The sequence below is a fragment of the Carassius gibelio genome, chromosome A15 (genome assembly GCF_023724105.1).
Source record: "Carassius gibelio isolate Cgi1373 ecotype wild population from Czech Republic chromosome A15, carGib1.2-hapl.c, whole genome shotgun sequence".
NCBI classification, from domain to species: domain Eukaryota; kingdom Metazoa; phylum Chordata; class Actinopteri; order Cypriniformes; family Cyprinidae; genus Carassius; species Carassius gibelio.
Window position 1 is genome coordinate 12,707,188 of NC_068385.1, and position 15,246 is coordinate 12,722,433.

Here is a 15,246-nt window from a genome sequence, read left to right on the forward strand (position 1 = left end):
ACAGAACTCTGATGGAACCAAGATTTTTACAAGAGACAACAGTAATGTGTGTAAAGACCCAGAATCAGTGGTGATAAGGGTCAAAGAACAATCTGCTATAAACAGCTAGCATGGTAGTTATCCAATTCAACCCCCTGGGAGTTATTGTCATTATAATATAAAATAACGGAATATAGAACAACATAAGAATTACTTCTATTGTAATATTTCTGCAAGAAGCCCTTAGAGCTTTTCGTTCATTGACAACAGCTGGGTAATAAGCTCAGTTCTCATTACAAGTTTAGGAAAACATTGTTGCTGCATGTTGCTTTCACATTACAAGTGAACCAAACTCAGAGAAGACGAAGACGAGAGACGAGTTTGTGCAGAGCAGCACTTAAAAAGATTCAAACCAGTTTGAGAGACTGAAAACACCATATCATGAGCTGCTTGTGTGTACAAGAACACAGTGCAGGTGCATATATTTATAGAATTAAATCGCAACCTTCGCTATTTGATAATCACACAAAGCCATAATACATGTTCATATTACATATTACACTGAACTGAAGAAAAAGAATGGTTTCTCATGCCGGAAAGTATTCAGATTATTAGCAGAGAGCTAATTATTTCAAGAGCTAAGCTCAAAGGAATACAATGGAAAATGAGAATGAGACTTCAGCATTATTAAAGTCAGAAACACACAAATGATGGAGCGAGTTCCATGCATCGGCTATCAGATCCCATTGAACTTGGAATTCATACCACAGCCTTTCTTTATTTGTAGCTCATATCTCCGTCAGCGGCTGTGTGAGGAGATAAACGAAGCAGCAGCGGCATGTACCCTAGACATTTTAATTACCTGCTCTTTAATTCACACTGACCCTCACTGAACTCTCATCAGCCAGCTAGACCTCTGATAAGAGCATGCCACTCACGTGGCCTCGGCTCACGGTGGACTAAACATAACTCAGCTCTGGATCACGGCAGAGAGCAGGTAAAACACAAAGGCGGAAGATGAGTTCAGATTCTGTAGTCTTGCTAAGTGAGAGCTGATCTGAAGAGTGATGAAATAACTGCAATGAAGCAGGGACATCCATTATTCAATTAAGAGTTCAACTTAATGTGTTTCTGTGCTTAAAACAATTAGATACACAACTGATGAAAGAACTCTTTCTCTCCAGCCTGCTGCCTCTCACCACCCATATGCAATGCTATTCAAGACTTTTATCAAGAGAAATGCTTTAACCAATTGGAAATGAATAACATGTGGTGCAGTTTGCCAGTGCCAACCTTCATGTGTCACTGCCGCTGCCAGCTGAGACCCTCTGGATCGACACTATAGTACCAGCCATAACAACACAGCTGGCCTCATCGTCAACTCATCTTCTAAATCTGCTGTTAATATGCATACAGAAAGAGCTTTGTTGTCCAAAAAAAAAAAAAACATCACATTACTACACACACACACACACACACACACACACACACACACACACACACACACACACACACACACATATATATATATATATATATATATTCAAGTTCAGAAAAATATTTTTGTGCTGTAGATAAATTTCTGGTGATTTTACTTTCACTTTGTATTATCAAAGTGCCATTCTTGCTAATATAATCCATAAAATGTGAGAAAATGTTAGATTATCAAAGTGCCATTCTTGCTAATTAAGAAGATTCATTCATAATAATACGTATCATAATAATAAATATAATACTAATTAAGAGGTTAGGATTACCACTGTATAGCAATTAAAATCAATCTTAATGTGATTCCATACAATAACATGCCAAAGTCCCCCTAAATATGATGAACCCCCCCCCCCCCCATAAGAATTTAATATTTTTGTATTAAAGCCAAAATATTTTTTGTATTAAACTGACACTACTTTGTTCTACTCATCAATGATGGTTACATCTGAAGAGAAACATCTTTCAGTTAAATTATCTTTTCACAAATAAATGTTCTATAAGGCGTGCTGAGAAATACACAAAAATATTTTTACATATACAGATATATAGTACTGACTACATACACAAAGTGCCCCATCCTGATTTCTTATTTCTCATAGTAACTTGATTCAAAAATGTAAAAAAAAATCTAACATAAAACAACTTGATTAAGCACAAAATACAGTATTTTTGAAGTTGAAGCTCAAGCACAACTGGACTACGCAGCAATGTATAAGCACAAGTCCACCTCTGAATGGTTAAAAAAAATTAGTAGTTTTCCAAGTGGGTCATAAGTGTCGGTCAAAAAATCCACAGAAGTTTTTTTTTTTTTTTTTGTCTGATTGTGTTACTGTAATATGTAATATTATGAATAAATAAAAAATCAAGTTCTATTCTGCAACCTTTAGACAACCATAAAGAAAATAACTTTGCAGCAATCTTTTCCTTTTCATACTTTAATGTAAGATTTACGTCAGTTACACAAATCGAACCTTAACAGTTTGAGCTTTAGGTTGCCACAGCACAAAACATTCCCTTTTAAAATCCACTTTCTTTGTATTTCAGAGAAGGCTGAAGAGACAGAGAAGGTCTTGAATTCAAACATTTCTGCTTGCTGAATTCTTAAATAGCATTTGAATATTGCTAAAGTGCTTTACATCATGTATGCATTTGTCTTTTGAGCGGCTAGGGCAGAAGGCTTTAGTGCAGGTGAAGGATCTGTATTTAATGCAGTCTTTTTACATTCAAAACGCATACATGATGTGTTAGAGAGTTCTCTCTGCATGGTAAGTGAGTGAATCTACCATTTCAGGCCTTATCTTCACATAACCACGCTGCCACACACAGCTGACTGAGCCTAGGCACTTCTTCTACAAAAGACACAAACAACATACCCAATAATTTCATTTTTTCACTGATGTGTGATGTATGAGATACGTGAACGGGTCGGCCCTCAGATCTCCTTTGTGGTTTTGTATTCCTCTGGTACTGCAAAACAGCTGGACATTCTCAAAACTGGAAAGCCAAATATTGGGACAACTTTGCACACAGTGCTGTTCAAACAAGAGCAAATCTTGCTGAATACCAATGTTGACCAACTGATGCGGTGCCAGTGAAGATGAAAGCCCAAGAAAACTTTAGCAGAGCCTCAAAGGATAAATTTGCCACATGCACACACATATGCACACTGGCTTCTCTTCCAAATGGTTCTAGTGTGCAGCATGTTGGTATGATTTTAGTATGACATAGACAGCACAATTGTTTTTTTTTTTTTGTTTTTTTAAACTGAGTTAAAATAGAATCTTTTTAAACAATATTAGAGTGGTGTTTAAGATATAAATCTGAAGAGAAATAATTTCAGGTTAAATCAAAATTTATTTGTGTGGCAATTTAGCAATAAAGCATGCTTGTAAATACAGTATATAGATATTACTCATCAAACTCTAACTGGCCATGTTAAATTTACTCAGCTCCTTTGCTAAATGTACCTAACGTAGTTAAGTAGATTTTACTTAATTCTTAAATTTTACTTTAAATTAATGTGTGCAAAAACTTGCAAAATAAAATATATATTTTGTATTCTCACCAAGTCCACATATATTTTGTAAAATGTTATTACAATTTAAAATACGATTTGTTTATATACTTTTTTAAATGTAATTTATTCCTGAGGTGCCAAAGTTGAATTCTCAGCATCATTATCATTCAACATTCAGTTTTCAATGTCACAAGATCATTCAGAAATCATTCTTATATGCTGATTTGTTATTCCAAAAGACTTCTTATATATTTTTTAACAGATTCTTCTTAATGTTAAAAAATAATCATGGCTTGTAATGTCCTCCTTTTTTCTTTCTCCTTTAATGATCAAACAATAAAGCCAACCCTTTTGGGGCATAAAGAGCCAACAGCGGTGAAAAGGTTTGATGGCAACAGTAATGGATCTTATTTCACAGCATTATATAAGAGTTAGTGAACTCAGGGACTGTTGGGCCTCATAGGGCATCACGAAAATGCCCAGCACTCACAAACTCCAGCAACCTTTCCCAGAGCACAGCAGTCGTTTACCTTGCTCAGGTCAGCCGAGTCCTCTCTCCCTTGCCTTGTTTCCTCTCCAGTGTGCCTGCAGTTTACAAAGTAATCTGCTCCTGAGCAGACAAGCATCAGTGAGGCTTATCTGGAGCTTTCAGGTGCGCAGGATGGAAGTGAAGACGGAGGGAAACGGTGTCTGTGAGGGAGACGGCGGTTACAAACCTGTGTTTATTGCATAACCGCAGGAGCCGCATGAAAACAGTACAAAACAGGATCAGGCCAGTGTGGACAAGCCACAGAGAAAGAAATCAGCAAAAAGACACGACTGCTCCATATGGGTTACTGTCAGCCGTAAATTCACCATTCCTGATTCATTAACGACACAGAACCTTTTTACAGCAGGTATTGGGGTTTATTTCTGGCTATCTGAGGGCAAGGACAGCAGTAAAATGTTTTTTTTTTTTTTTTTTTTTTTTTTATAATATATATATTTTTTTTATTATTGTGATTGATTTGGACTTGGAGAGGAAAAAAAAGTGTTTTCCAGCAATATTTCTTTAACAATACTCAATGTCATCTACCATCTACTAATATTTTGTGTTATTTAGGCTTATGACGCTTTTTTGTCAGCAAGGATGCACTACATTGATTAAAAGTGACAGTGCAAACATTTATAATGTTCTTTTTTTGAAATACTGTTCTTCTGAACTTTTTATTAATTAAATAATATTGAAATACTTCTTGAGCATTAAATCAGAAAATTCTAATTTCTTCTGAAGGATCATGTGTCACCGAAGACTGGAGTAATAGCTGCCATAAAAAAACAGCTTTTCCATAACAGAAAAAATACAATTTTACAATAAATTAAAATAGAAAACACTTATTTTAAATTCTGATAATATTACTATATTTACTGTATTTTTAATCAATTAAATGCAGCCGTAGTGAACATAAGAATCTTTTTTTAAATTTAAAATATCATACATATCATCATTTTTTATGTGACTTGTGTGTCAGATCAAAACATTTACAAATTGAAGAAACCAAAGAAACCGTAGACAAAGAAACAGTTAGTTGCACTGGAAGCCGTAAGGCAGCAATTATTTTCCAGTCTTGCAAGGGCTGACCAGCTTTCTTAAGTGAGAAGCCAATTATGTTTTGCCTTGGCACTGCTTTATGAGGTGTGTTGCCATTACTAGCTAACGATGCATTTTCGAAATTTATATTCAATAATGACATTTACACAAAGAGCAGACCGCAGTAGTCTATTCCAGGCAGAGGTGAAACGATGCATCACATCTTGATTGGAGCGCTCAGTGTAATATGTCAACGTAAAGGGTCATTCACTCATATAGAGATTTGCAAATCATTAATTTTCTAAATGAGTCTTGGTGGTTTTCAGCAACATGAGAGACAGCGAATGCTGGTGATGTAATGTGGGTTTGGCCAGAGATACAACAAAAATAATTTATAAATCAGCAGTGATGCGATGACTACCTAATGGAGTAAATGCTTAAAGGTGTAGTATGTAATATTGACAGCTAACGGTTGAAATGGATACTGCAGTCCAAATTCAAAATACTGTTTTAATTGAATGTGACGAACCTTAAACACTTTAAGTTGATGAATTGATTCATCCTCATTTTAATATGCCCCTGGTCTTATGTATTTCTTCTGTGGAACATAAAAGAAGATATTCTGAGAAATGTGTCAGGTTGTGTCAGGTTTTTTTGTATGTCTTCCTCCATACAATGAAAGTCAATGGTCTCCAAAACTCTTCAGTTTCCAGCATTCTTTCAAATATATATATTTTTTTGTTCCATGGAAAAACAATGTCAACAACATGAGGCGAGTAAACAATGACTTAATTACATTTTGGGGTGAACTACCTCTTTAAAAAACACTAAGACAAAATTAAACATCATTTAATATATCAAAACAACAAGTCTACTGTATTCCGAACAAACACTTTTTTTTACCAGTGAAAACGATCATGCAGCTGTGCAACCCAATAATAACATTTAACCATAAAGCAGTAGGAACAGCTTCTAGAGGGTCACTGTGATTTTGCCAAGCAAGACATATTCCTGGATCAACATTACTGTCCAAACATTCAGACTTAACCCAAACCCCACCCCTAAACCTTACCTTACCCGTAATTTATTATAAAATCAGTGGGAAATGATCGCTGATTAACAAGGGTATAGAAGCACGTAATCATTTCCTAAAAAGTTATATCTCAACTCTGATTGGTTGATTGGAATGTTGTTCAATGATCAACAAGGATGTTGATCCAGGAACATGTTGTACTTGGTGAAATCACGCTCACCCTTCTAGAGACCAAGAACACGGCCACTCAATGTCCTTCAGTGATACAATAACATGCCACATACAAGCTCTCTGAAGTTCTCTCTCTTTACTGAGCACAGCGGGACATGTATAAGCCCAAGGAATGATCTCGGCCCTGCTCTCATATTCCCTCTGTGAGCCTCAGTTTTCTCAGTCTAGTCTTATAACACCATTTGTATAACAGCAACAATCTCCTCTCCTCATTTTCAGGCCACTGAAAACTGAAATATAATTGAAAAATCGGAGACACAAATCAAGCGGCTGACAGCAATATCATGCATGTCAAAAACTGTCTGCCACGGTTACTGGAAAACTTTGTGACTCAAGGCTGCATTGTTGTCCTCTCTCTCTGTTTCTTTCACTCTTTCACCTCAAGCAATGAATCTGTGCTACATTTATGATCACAATAATTCTGGCCAGCTCATATGGCTCTGTGCGCACAACTTGGCAGGTTTCCAAACAAACAGCAAAGTGCTGAAGCGGACAAGCATTGTTTGTAGTCCATCATTGTTTTCCGAGCCTTGAAAAAAGTAAAGTCTGCAATACAATTAAGCACATCAAACACTCTTTCACCCATCCGTTACGTTCATAAATATTTAACAGACATTAATAGCCATCCACGGTGCATTTAAGACCAACACTACGCACTACGGTGGGGTTGTGGCACCCTGCTTGGAAGGATTGGAGTGGAAGCTCATTACTACGCATCTCATACCTTTGATCTCCGGAGGCGTGAAGCTCTAATCCATCTTGAGGTACAGGAAGTTGCTGGTCTAGTAGTGAGCACTCAGCTCCGGAGCAGCACTCCACATCAGAGTCCCGTCCACTTGTCACCTAAACCCACCGTACTCAACGCTGGGGAGCCAACCTGTTGGAGGAGACAGGGAGACCAAAAATTAAAATATTTCCTTTTCTTTTTTTTTGCATGTTCCAAAACCATACACTTCTACTCAAAAGTTTGGAATAACAAAAAGTTTGGAAGATTTAAAAAATGTATTTGAAACAAGTCTCTTATGCTCTGCAAGGCTGAATTTATTTGATCAAAAATATAGTAAAAACATTATTACATCATATTACATATAATATTGTGAAATATTAAAATTTAAGACACCAGCATATTAAAATGATTTTTGAAAGATGAGCCAAAACAATTAGAGTAATGCCTGCTGAATATTTAGCTTCGCATCACAGGCAAAAATAAATAAATAAATAAATAATTAAAAATAAAAAAAAACTTAATTCCAAATGTTCAATATTTGTTATTTTATTTCACTATTATTTTAATATATTCATATATATGCAGCTGAGTAAACTCTGACATGATCTTTATTTTTGAGTGAACTATCTTTTGAAATACTTGGCACAAGCAAATAGGATTACTGCCCTGTAAAGGATCTGGCATGTATCGCAGTCAAGCAATGCAAATAGTTCATAAGTCTGTTAAAACATTCATTTACATGGAGTTGTTACATAACCACAAATATATGTATTCTGCAACTCAAAATGACCTTCTACAATCTTTGCTGGAGAAATAACACTTTAAATTTAGCATCCAGAGAAAGTCTGGCATATAAGCAAGGCTGAGTAATAGTACAAATTAATATTTCATTTCATTTCCTTATTACTCATATGTAGCTTTTGCTTTCAAATTGTCCTTGCTTAATCTTTTTCCCTCACCTGCATCAGCGTGACATTTTCTAGCTCTGATATTGCTGTGCATATTTTATCTGTCTGCCATTCACCTTGGGCAACATGGACCTCAAATCTCACTGCTTTCAAAAATGACTTTTTACTTTCTTGTTAATCACAAGTGGTTCTAAATGAACTTGTTACTTATCCTCAGCAGGAATCCGACACTCATTAGCATTCTAAACAATATTGCCACATAATTTTATGTTAAATTAGAAAGTAAATGTCATTTACAAGATGAACATTAATGGAACCTCACTGGATGTTAATGTTGCCCTTTCTCAGATGAAGATTAAAACAGTTCCTTATGATGACCCAATCATTTAACGCTCGCATCACAGCCACCTAAGGATTCCCAACAGCTACCACATTTAACATCCCGAATAATCAGAATATCTACGTTTATACAGTAAACAGCTCTTAAAACCCACATGCACAAAGTAACTAAACAGTCATGCAACACTTTGATCCATTTAACTTTCATGTCACTTTCACTTTCAATCCAACTGAATTTTCCCAATCAATTTGTCAAATTGGTATATATTGTGTTATGATATTCTATGGATTATTTAATGCTTTTGTATATTCAACATTTACTTGATTGTATCGAATAGCAGCCACAACTGTTTGGTTTCTTATACACACAAAAATGAATAAAGGTTGAAAAATAACATCAGTTATTTAAAATAGAGCAAACAAACAACAACAACTCAAACAAAGAGTATAAATTAGCATATTCAAATTATTTCTGAAGGATCATGTGACTGATGGCTGATGATTTTTCAGCTTTGCCATCACAGAATTAAATTACATCTTAAAGGATATTAAAACCAAAAACTGTTATTTTAAATGGAATAATATTCTACAGCATTACTGTTTTAGTAAACTTTTGATCAAATGAACGAGACTTAAAACTGCATGAGACTTAAAACTTTTCTGTGCTAAACTGCAGATAATGCAGCCCTTACCCTGGAAACCCCATAAATAAAGCAGCTGTGCTACTTTCTAAAACATATTTAAATAATTTTAAACAGCCATTCAGATTTGTGTATTTGCTATGGTGTCCATCATATTTAGACTTAATAGGCTATTTATTTTCAACCTTCTTTTTTCTTTCATTTTAATCTGGACTACAACGTGCCCTAGATATTGTTTGAAAATGTTTTGATTGTTTATTGTTAATTCAAGATCTGTAAAGTTGCAAAGACTAAAGTCTTTAATCCAAAGAGATATTCTTTAACAAAGTTCCATTCAAACATGCCCCCACATGTCTACGTCACTATGTGGAAATATTTGCATGATGCTCACGATTATGGAAAGGGGTGTTATATTTCTGATGAGTGCTTGCGGTGATCGGCCAATCACAATGCTCTGGGTCAGTTGACCAATAAGAGCAGACACTGCTTGTCGGAAGGAGGGACTTTGTAGAAAATGACATGTTTGAGAGAGGCGGGGCATAGAGGAGCTACAATAATGTACAGTATTTGAAAAATAATGTCAAAATATTCTGTTACACCAAATACACAAAATAATTATCTTTAAAAAAAGCATCATATACGACCCCTTTAACTATACTAACTATAAATATATACCATGTTACTGTTTTCCATATTAATGTATTGTGATAATAAGACAGCACTTCAGTCTACTTTAAATAACGCTGAATCATAAATGAATGCTTCCATCTGACAATTTCATTTACAAACCATATCCTGAAGTACTGTCTTTAATCTTTCAAATTTTGTCAGGTCTCCAAAGAGAAATTCTAATTGTCCTCCAAAAACAGCATTTTCAAAGTCCTTTTCCTGCGAGAAAAGTTTTAATTTGTCTTGACGTAAATGCAAAAAGATCAGAGGTGCTGATCTATTTAGAAGTTTCGCGACCACGCACACAATCCAATACATCAAATGAAAAAAATCTCATATGAAAACAGTTTAAGGAGATTGAAGGCATAAAGCATGTCCTTTTGCCCCAGGCACGAGTGAAACAATAACACAGTTTGACTATGTGCTCAGTGCTCCCACAGTGCCACCTTCCCACTCAGCAATGTAGACAACTGCACTGGGGACTGACTATCTCTCTCTCTTCATCTCACTTCCTCTATACCTTGAACCACCAGCAGAAACACAACAGAGTAAATGAAGCATCCCGACTGTCCCTGCAATCACAAAACATAAAAAAGTTATGCCAATGGCTGAGGGGCTGGAGAGGAAACCGCCATGTGGGATGATGGGAAAACAGACCATATAGCACAACACTATAGAAGTAATGAAGCTGTGATATATTCAAGGAAGAAGAAAATTCATGTCCACGCCACCTTGGGGGGAGATTCATCTGGCTGCGTGGGACCATAAAGAATTTATTCAGTGGCTCTAGAGTGAAGATGTATATTTTGCAAGTCCATTTTGTCAGATTACTAAATGAAGATTTAATTTCATAAATCAAATGGCTTCCATTCAGTTAGCTTTTTTTATGCCAAGTGGTCTTGTTAAATAAAGGAAAGCTGTATGAATATACTTTGACAGGCATAAATGGTGCTTTGAAAGGAGAGTGTGTTTGAGGTTTGGAGATTAAATCTTGGAGATCTCATTCTTTTTGGCAGGTTCTTCAGAAACACTCAGGAGATATCTTGAGGGTGGGAAGGGGGAGCTGTATTATCCACCCAAGAACATGTCATTCACTAGCTGTCTGACAAGTAAACATTTTGTTTCCCCAATCAAACATTTTCAGTTTACAGATATGTTCATTAGGCTTCAGAAGCAAACTCGTATGAAGTCAATTAAGGTAATAGCCGCAATGTGAAAAAAAAAAAAAAAAATCTGGCTTGTTGTCGTGATGAATAATATATTGGTATTCATGCTGTTGTTCCACTTGAAGGGGATTTAGAGCAGATTAAAATTAATCTAACAGATCGCATTTGTCTGTTCCTTATCAAATTTGCAGAACACATTAGCATTGTCTCAATGAAAGCAGCTATTTATGATTAGACAAAATTAAACGCGGCTTTATCTGACACATACTTTCTGATGATGTGATTTGGTGAATGTACCACTATCACATATAATGACTGTATAACATGTTTTAGCGCAGCAGTTCTCTACTGGTTCTGCTTTAGGAAAGTTTACTACTTTTTCTACTTTGGAAAGTCTTCTGAAAACCACCAAGAACCCCTACAAAAGTTACTGGTGAATTTCACCGTAAACAAAGAAAAAACAAGAGCCTTTGCAGGCACAGTAGTAACATAAAAATGCAAATACATTATAATGATATTTGCATGTTTAATGCCCACCAGTAATATTAATGAATTCACATTCAAAAATAATTGCTACATCTGTAATCCCACACTCCTCCTTCTAATGAGATTCTCTGCAGACACAGGTGTTCATTCACACAATTATAGCAGGGTTTAACACGGTGACACATCCACTGGGTCTCAACATTTAGGTTTCTGCCTCACGGCTGGCATGCTTTGATTTTGCCTCATTCACAGTTGTCAAAAACAGTACTGACATCTCACTTTAACCAGGCAATTAAGGCTTTTCCTCCAACAAACGTAGGCACTTTCACAGACACTGGAAAAAAAGTAAAAAATAAAATAAAATAAATTTGCAGCATGTAAAATTGATCAAGTACATTAGAAGCTGTGGCCTAGAGTTTTAGAGTTTTTCAAACTTGATACTAAGGACCCCCAAATGTGATGATTTCCTTGCTACTAGTACTGGAGTTAAGCAAATGGTAATCAGTCTAACTTTTCATATTTTCATATTTTTTATGTAACTGATTTTACAAAGTTATGACTAGCCTTGAAGAAAAAAAAAATGAGATGACTAAGACTAGTCTAAGCATTTTATTCAACCGGCCCCAGGTCCTAAAATATAAAGGAAGCTAAAGTCAGAATAATAATAAAAAGACAAAAATATATCACTGGATTGTACTAAAACCAAAATAAATTATTAAAATGTTCTCTGGGAAATCATTTGATATAATATGTCAAATATTAAAGCTAATTACTGTTAAATGTGCAACACTTGATGAAAATAATTGGTAACTTTCAAATAAGGTTCCATTTGCTACCATTAGTTATCTAACATAAACAGCATTTAAAGCATTTATTAATCTTAGTTAAAATCAAAAGTTGTATCAAATGATATTTAATGGGCCTGATATAACATGGACCAACAACAGATATACAAAACAGCTGTTATATACATTTTTTTAAATATTTGTATTAACTAAAGTTTACAAAGATGTATTAATAATTATTTAATTGCTCAGTGTGTGTGTCCTGTCTCCTCTCCAAATGCAAAATGAGACATACAAAAATAAATAAATAAATATTGAATAGCGCGTCACTCTTAGATAAGATAAAACCATGACTTGGTAAAAGCATTTTGCTTCCAACTTCAATTCCACAGTACATATCCTACACCTAACACACATATACACAATATGAAATCTGAGTCATATTCAAAGCCCAGACTGACTGTCACTGTTGTGTGGCAGTGTCATCAATCTTCATTGTTAATTCACAGAATAACTCAATATAAGCCAGTGGAATGAATCCTGAGCCGCAGCGAGACCACCAGCCAATCTGCTGCGCACTGCCAGAATGACGGCTGGCACAGGGAGCCCTCCACTTAGGAAGGAATACAGTTCACTATCAGCCTGAGCCATGACCCCAATTGAAGAGGCATATGCAATGTGCTGTGGCAGAAGACCGTGCGGTTTGAAAAAGCCAAAGCCAGCTGCAGGGGACTGATAAAGCCATTAGGATTCACGGGACGTCTTAAAGCCTCGTCCTCCCCAGGTGGATGTGACTGGATGTGTTACCTGACACAAAAAGAAGCGAACGCTACAATGCACAAACACAGTCATCAACTCAAACACGCCATGAGAATCGGAAACAGTGATGTCACGCCGGCAAGGCACAGACCAGGACCGTCTGATGAACTACTGGTTTGATTGGAACAGAGAAGAGAGAGAGAGAGCGAGACAGGCAGAGATGGAAAGGCCAGCCAGTTTGCACAGATCAATTTCGAAAAGCAATAGCTCAGCACTTCTGGGCATACACACCTAATTTTGTTGCTTGCTGGAAGCATTTGGAACAGCACTTCAACTGACATCTGCAACTTGTCATGACATATTGAATTGTGAAGTAAAATGTCCCAGTCAGTGAAAAACAACAGAATTGTTTTCCTATTCTGTCTATAGGCCCCTTTGGACGGAATTAATTTTGCCCTATAGGTAAGATTACATTGAATTCACAAAAATGTATTAGAAAAATTATGGAAGAACTTAAGTTCAGCTAAACCAGGGGTCCTCTGTGAAATCTCATCATGTCTGCGATTGAGAAATATTACTTTTTCACAATGTTTCTCATTTATTTTGACCACAGCTAAAGCTGAATTTCTCGTTGATCTTTCTTGATCTCCTTTATTATGTATATAGACCTTTGCCAAGTTTCTAGGTTTTTATAATGATGGGGAGTTTGTACATTACCCCACTTATTACACTGCCAATTACCCACTAATATATATATATATATATATATATATATATATATATATATATATATATATATATATATATATATATATATATGGACATGAAATACTGATTGAAATTGTTTTTGTAATTTTACCTGTATATTACCCTAAGGCAAAAAAAAAAAAAAAAAAAAAAGTTCAATATAATTTATGAAAAAATTAGTCTAGCAACAATGATGGCTAGAAAAATAGAATGATATAGTTATAGACAGCATGGTAAAACACTAGATAAAAGGATAATAATTATATAATTAATGATAAAATGATACAACTAAACAGAACGATTGATTGATATAACAGCGTAATAGACAGAATGACAGAGAACACTAGAATGATAGAACAAAACAGGATGACAGAAAGAATGACAGATCGAACAACAGAATGACAGATAGATAGAATGATAGAATGACAGATAGAATGATAGTAGGAATGACAGAATAGAGAGAATAATGGATAGAAGTTTAAGTGATGAAATGAATGAATCATTTTCCACACTCTTGGTCCTAACAGGTTAATCAAATCTAAATATAAATTATGAAGACCTTGCAACTGTATTAATTCTATCACTCTCTGAAAGCAAATCCACATTAAAAACACAAAAAATTAACAAGCCAAAAATTTAAGACAATTAAGGGACAAAGTGTCTGGCCAGGGAAGAAGAATTAGCCTGCCGGGCCTCTAACCAGAAACACAGTGATTCATCACAGAGCTGGAGCAGGAAATGATAAGAATGAAGTGCCTCAGAAAAGGAAGTGCTGTTATCTGACATTGTGAAAGAGAGCGAGAGCGAGAGCGAGAAAGGTGTGTGTGCCAGAGCCCTTGCAGGACAGAAGAGTCTCATTTAGGCATCAGTGGTGAATAGCAGTGAACTTCCTCTGGTCTGGAGACTGTGACGTGACTGGACTCATGAGCAGTCACTTCCTGAAGCCGGGACGTTAAATCAGACACAGGCAGCAGCTGGGCCTTCAGCATCAGCCACCTCCAACCACAGGGGCACAACCCTGAGAAAGGCTACATGGGAAAACAGCAGTGCCCGAGCATCCAAAGTAATACTCCCTAGAGCAGTGGTTCAAAACTGGTAAGACTATTCCAACAGAATAGACAGGTCAAGGACAGCAAGGAAAACAAAGCAATGCTAAATGCAAATTGTTAAGTGCAATTTTATTATCGTACAAAGTTTGGTTTTGCAAAATTAAAATAGTCTTACCAAAGGAAGGAGAAAATGTTGATGTCAAAGGCTGTATCAAATTAAACTCTACAGTATGCTGGCGATGCAAATGAAACGGTAACACTTTAGAATAGATAACACTTGTTAAATATTAACTATGACATTTTTCTCAATAAATTCTTAATTTGCTGCTTATTAATAGTAAGTAAGGTAATTGTTTAGGTATTAGGTAAGTTAGGGATGTAGAATAAGGTCAAGTAGAATAAGGCATTAATATGTTCTTAATTAGCACTAATACATGACTAATAATCTAGTAATATGCATGCTAAAAGCAACTTATATGTGTTATCTATTCTTTGGTATGGTGTTGGTAACCCACTTGAGGTCTGGAAAATTATTCATATTTTCTTATGTTCTTATGATAATTATTGTGTATAAATAGTTTATAAAGTTTATTTTTATTTTTATTAATACTTTTATTAAACATCAAATTAATTGTGAAGTAAATATATA

At 35.5% G+C, this 15,246-nt stretch overlaps 1 protein-coding gene across 1 annotated transcript in view; it reads right to left on the reverse strand.

Moving 5' to 3' along the window:
- LOC128029228 (glutamate receptor ionotropic, kainate 4) overlaps positions 1–15,246 on the reverse strand; it is a 307,696-nt gene that overhangs the window by 228,994 nt on the left and 63,456 nt on the right. The window contains exon 2 of the mRNA XM_052616871.1: positions 7,046–7,198. The gene's annotated coding sequence lies outside the window, so the exon portion shown is untranslated. The remainder of the gene's footprint in view (positions 1–7,045; positions 7,199–15,246) is intronic.